Here is a 6115-nt window from a genome sequence, read left to right as displayed (position 1 = left end):
TCTAATTCCTTAAGACCTTTCTCCCTCCCTCCCTCCCTCCCTTCCTCCCTTCCTTCCTTCCTTCCTTCCTTCCTTCCTTCCTTCCTTCCTTCCTTCCTTTTCTTTCTCTCTTTCTTTCCTTCTCTCTCTCTTTCTTTCTTTCTTATAAATAATTGTAAAGCTAAAAATACTTCTTTGTGTACCACTCTGGCACAATTTCATTAGTTTCTATATGTGTTGTCCTAATTTTATTAATTTCTAATTAGTCCATAATCAGAGTTTAAATTTCTTAGTATTCAAGCACTTTTCATAAGACTCAAACATTTCTAAGTGGCTAGATTTTTGGTGTGATTTGTTTTGTAACAGTCTGTTCTTGTGTTTTTAGGTGGTATTTTTTCTCAAATCTCTTTGAGGGAAGGCAAATCCAGTTATGAAGCTGTGAAGAGGTTGGGCACTGGAAATCATCCAAAGTCAGATAACAAATTGAGAAGCATTTATTCTTGAAAAAATGCTAGAACTTAAGGTAAGGACAGTAGAGTGTGGCCTTTTGACTGGGACTGTATTGATCCTTCCTGCACTTGCCCCACCCGAACTTGGCTGGCAAGAATGATAGTTTTATCAGCATGGGGATGATCTTGAAACAAACAGCTTTGCTGCAAGGGAAGTGAACTAAATTTGGGTGGGGGGTGAAAATACTTGGCTTTGTTGTTTAAAAGGGGTGGACATGGTTGGGAATAAATGGAGAATAGCTATAGCTTTGCAAGCCTGACTTTGTGGTTCTGGTTGGGGTGAATGGTAGACTAGCCAGAAATTTAATGAGGAGACCCTGGAAATGAGTTATCCATAGAAAGCCTGATATAAACTCTCTATACATTTTTGGCTGACTATAAAACTATACATGCATGGGGGAGACCTGAGAGAGCCTGGTGAAAAGTGAAAGTCAAGGAAAACTTGAGAACTGGTTGTAACTTTGCATTTTGCAAGCAACACAAAAAACAATTGACAGAGGTGGAAGTCCTATGGGAATGAGGAATTTGAGCTCAACCTCTGCCCACATCATTGGCTTACCAATAAGCTATGTGTATAAAAGGGAGACCTTTAGATAAATAGTCTAAAAAAATAATTAAAAAACTGAGCATAGACATCAGGGATTCCACAGCTTAAGTCCAGATAAATTACTAGAAAAAAGTTAAAAAAACTCCACAACCCTAAGAAAGATAAAACAGAATCAAGGATTCCTACAATATTTATCTAAAAATGTTTATTTTTATGAAACAAAATTTACTTGATATGCAAGAAACAGGAAAATATAACCCATACTCAGTTAAAAAAAAAAAAAAAGTAAAAAAGAAAGAAAGTCCACAGAAACTGCTCAGAGTGAGCCCAAGTTTGGGGTTATAGACAAAAACTTCAAAGCAGCTATTATAAATATTTTCAAAGAATTAAAGGAAATTATGTTCAAATGATGAAAGGAAAATGTGATGATGATGACTTAATACACAGAAAATATAAATAGAGAAGTATAAAGTATAAAAAAAACCCAAAATGTAAATTCTAGAGTTGAAAAATACAATTACTGAAATAAAAAATTTTATCAGACAGGCTTAACAGCAGATTTGAAATGGCAGAGGAAAAAAATAAGAGACTTGAAGGAAGAAAAAGATCAATAGAAATAATTCAATCTGAAAAATGGAAAGAAGAAAATTGAAGAAAAAAGAAACCTTAGGACAACATAAAGTGTACAGCATACATGTAATGGGAGTTCCAGAAAGAGAGGAGAGAGAAAGGAGTAGAAAAAAAAAAATTGAAGAAATAAGGGCCAAAAACTCCCTTAATTTTTTATTGAAGTATAGTTGACTTACAATACTGTATTAGTTTCAGGTGTACAACATAGTAATTCAGTATTTTTATAGATTACACTCCATAGAAAGTTATTATAAAATAATGACTAAGTTTCCTTTGCTGTACAATTACATCCTTGTAACTTATTTATTTTATACCTAGTAGTTTGTACCTCTTAATCCCCTTCACCTCTTTTGCCCGCCCCCACCCCACTCCTCTCTGGTAATCCCTAAGTTGTTCTCTGTATCTGTGAGTCTATTTCTGTTTTGTTATATTTGTTCATTTGTTTTATTTTTTAGATTCCATATGTAAGTGAAACATACAGTATTTGTCTTTCTCTGAGTTATTTCACTAAGTGTAATACCCTTCAGCTCCATCCATGTCGTTGCAAATGGCAAAATTTCATTCTCTTTTATGGCTGAGTAATATTCTGTTGTATATATACGGCACATTTTCTTTATCCATTCATCTTTTGGAAGCAAACTATATTGCTTCCATATCTTGGCTATTGTAAATAATGCTGCTATGAACATTGGGGTGCATATATCTTTCAGATTAGTGTTTTTGTTTTCTTTGGATAAATACCCAGGAGTAGAGTTGCTGGATTGTATAGTAGTTATATTTATAATTTTTTTGAGGAAACTCCATACTGTTTCCATAGTGGCTATACCAATTTACATTCCCACCAACAGTGCATGAGAATTCCTTTTAATCCACATCCTTGCCAACACTTATTTCTTGTCTTTTTGATGATATCCATTCTAGCAGGTGTGAGGTGATATCTCATTGTGGTTTTGATTTGCATTTCCCTGAGGATTAGTGATGTTGAGCATCTTTTCATGTGCCTGTTGGCCATTTGTATGTCTTCTTTGGAAATAGGTCTATTCAAGTCCTCTGTCTGGATGCTGACAAGGGAGGGCTAAATACTGTTAATGCCATCAATGCCCTAGAAATGAATTGGTGGTGATTTTTCTGAGGTGTGGGGGAAAGGATGGTTTCTTGTTGGGCGTATGGCCAATAAGTAAATTAAAATGCTTCATTTTTAATTTGGATGTTTCTACTAGAGGCCTTTGATTTGGAACTTAGTTCTTTTGCATGTTTGTCAATTGTAGATGTATTAAAATGGGAAAAAATACCATGATATTAAAAAAATCCCTAAGATTTATATGTGTTCATATTTAGGCTTCTGAAAGGAAGATAAATCATTTTAGGAAAGGATGTTCGTGTTCTGAAACTTGCTTGTAAAACCCTGATCTCATTTTACATTGATATTAAAACATTTTAACAATGAAAAAAAAAAATTCTATACAACCCACTTCTAAATGACACATTTATATCACTGTTACTTACTTGATCAGATTTAAACATTTTAATTCACTTATACCACTTACTCCCTCTTTTCTCTCTTTACAATATAGTTCCATTATCACTTTTGATTTCTGTATTGGTCAGCATTGTACCTTTATTACTTGATACATCAGAGTCCTGCCTCACTTTGTAAGATGAAGATATTACAAAGAGAAGAGAGCTTTCCTTTAAGTCTCCTCTCCCCTTAATCGTTCAGCCTTTTTGATCTGTATTTTTCCTTTTACACTGTAATGATTGATGACATTTACTTTCTTTTTTGCAGTCATGATAGAATCTTCCATGTTTGCTTACAGGCTCATGGTACACATTGAAACTCAATAGTCAGTTTTTTACATTATTAGAGAAAATAGAGTTCTCTCCTTGAAGAGTATTGCCTTCACCATAGCTTCATTTCCCCGCTGCCTCAGTCTCTTCGTTATGTCAATCCTGTCAAGTTCTGTTTCCTAGAGACCTCTCCTCTGTCTTCCCAACACAGTATGGATTGGGTGCCCTGACTTGCTACACAGTTGTCATCCTTACACTTTTCTTACTATTCTCCGATGTAAGAGCCATTGTTTCCTGGATCACACGTCCTTTTCTTTTCTGTGTCATGACTCCACTTGTGTACTGCATTCTCCAAGAGGGAATGATAGATTAAGCTATTAGTTCTTTCATGTTTGTAAATATATCTTACCCTCCAGCTTGCATTATGGTTTGGAAGGTTGTAGAAATCTAGGTTGATAATCATTTTCCTGAAGAGCAGTGGTCAGCAAACTTCTGTAAAGGGCCAGATAGTAAATATTTTAGGCTTTGTGAGCCATATGGTTTCTGTTGCAACTACTCAACTCTGCCTTTGTAGCATAAAAGAAGTTATAGACAAGAGGTAAATGAATGAGCCTGGTTGTGTTCCAGTAAAACTTCATTTTCAAAAGAGGCAGCAGGCTGCGTCTGGCCCATGGGATGTACTTTGCCAATCCCTCTTTAGAACTTTGAAGCCACGTTTTGTTGTATTCTTGCATCTAGTGTTGCAAATGAGAAGACTGATGCTGGATTAATTCTTGTTTCTTTGTATGTGGCTTCCTTTTATGTTTTGATTTTTCTCTAACTGGGAATATTTAGAATATTGTCTTTAATTCTTGCATTCTAAAATTTCACAATAGTATGTACAGGTGTGGGTCTTTACTCATCAACTTTTGGGCATGTGGGGGGACATTTTAGTCTGAAAATCTGAGTGTGTCTTTAACCCAGGGGAATTCTCCTCTTTCATTTTATACTTATCTCTGTTCTACTGTCTCTAATCGTTTTTCTGGAAGCTTTCTTCAGTGGTCTGATGATGGGCCACTTGGATTAATCCTCTTTGTGTCTAATCTTTTCTCTCTCTCTTTTTAAAAAATATTTATTTATTTATTTTTGCTGTACCAGGTCTTAGTTGTGGCATGCGGACCCCTCAGTTGTGGCATGTGAACTCTTAGTTGTGGCGTGCAGGATCTAGTTCCCTGACCAGGGACTGAACCCAGGCCCCCTGCATTGGGAGCGTAGAGTCTTACCCACTGGACCACCAGGGAAACCCCTTTCCTCTCTTTTTTGAGGAGGAGTTCTTTGACTTATTTTTTGAGAGGTTTCCTCAACTATGTCTTTCAAAACTTTTTATTGATTTTTGTTTTTTGGCAGTAACATTAAAAATACCTCTTTCTTGCTCTCTAATCTTCATTCTCCTCCCCCTCCTTTTTTTTCTTTGCCAGAATAAATTTACCACAAAACTAATGACCCCACACTTGAGTTCAGAAAGTTGCTGGGAGTTGTAGAGTATTCTAAGTGGGCAGGTAAAGCTATGTTACAATCAGGAAACAGTTTTATGAAAGCTCTTCTGGCTGAATAGATCTCAAAAAAGAGGGATTGAAATCTCTAAGATCATGTAATTTAAATTGTGACATATTTTTCATATATAAATATTCATTTTTGCAGCAAGTTTTATATTTCTAATTTTGTATTTTAAAAAGGACCTCCAGTATTGATTAAGCTTTAGGTTACACAAAACCGAGATTTTTATCTTAGTTTAATTTCTCCTAGGGTACGAATTAGCATTTTCTAAGTTATTTTCTGCCTTTTTTTTTTTTTTTTTTTGTGGTTTTATCTGTTTCCTTGAGGTTATTTGTAGTTAGTGTACTATGTTTTTTCCACAAATGTCTGGTGATCCTTGGTTTTCCATTCGTATTTCAAAATGAGAAAATAGAAAAGCTGACCATGAGGTCTGTGAACAGGGGTGGGACCTGTCAGCTGGCAAGTTTTCTTTTAGGGAACCTGGAGGTGGTGGTGGGGTCTCTGGGGTGCTGACTCCCAGCTACTTCAGATTTTCCCAGAGAATTTACTCCATTTTTAAAGAGAATTCCCCACTTTTTTTTTTCTTCCTTAAGGAGAAACACCTTGCTGTCAGGAGAGGATTGACTGTTTCTCTGCAGCCTCTTGTTTTTAGGGCCTGCACCTCCCTCCAACCATCTGATGTACCAAGTATAGTATTTCTGAGTCTTACCAACAGACCAGATAGACACCTCCCAGTGGTACAGCCTCTGTGTGTGTGTGTGTGTGTGTGTGTGTGTGTGTGTTAGGCTATACCTTCCTCTGTTCTGCATCATCAATAGCTATTCCTTCTTATGCTTTTTGTGTTCCAGAAATTTATTGAATCCCTTATTTACTGATAGTAGTCCTCCTGTTCTCTCAGCTGTGGGTTTACTATGCTGTAAGAGGACCTTAGCAGATAGAGAAAATTAAGGTGTACTCAACTACAACTTGAACTTGGAGCCCTATGGAGCTTTAATCTCCTTACCAACCAACTCATAGCTTAATAGATGGGTCAGCTTTAGCGGCCTAGGCTTTTAGGATTTTTAAATTATTTTTAATTAAAAAAATTTTTTTATACAGCAGGTTCTTATTAGTCATCCATTTTATA

The sequence above is a fragment of the Eschrichtius robustus genome, chromosome 6 (genome assembly GCF_028021215.1).
Source record: "Eschrichtius robustus isolate mEscRob2 chromosome 6, mEscRob2.pri, whole genome shotgun sequence".
Lineage (NCBI taxonomy): Eukaryota > Metazoa > Chordata > Mammalia > Artiodactyla > Eschrichtiidae > Eschrichtius > Eschrichtius robustus.
The sequence above is the reverse complement of the archived record's forward strand: the minus strand, read 5'-3'. Positions refer to the sequence as shown.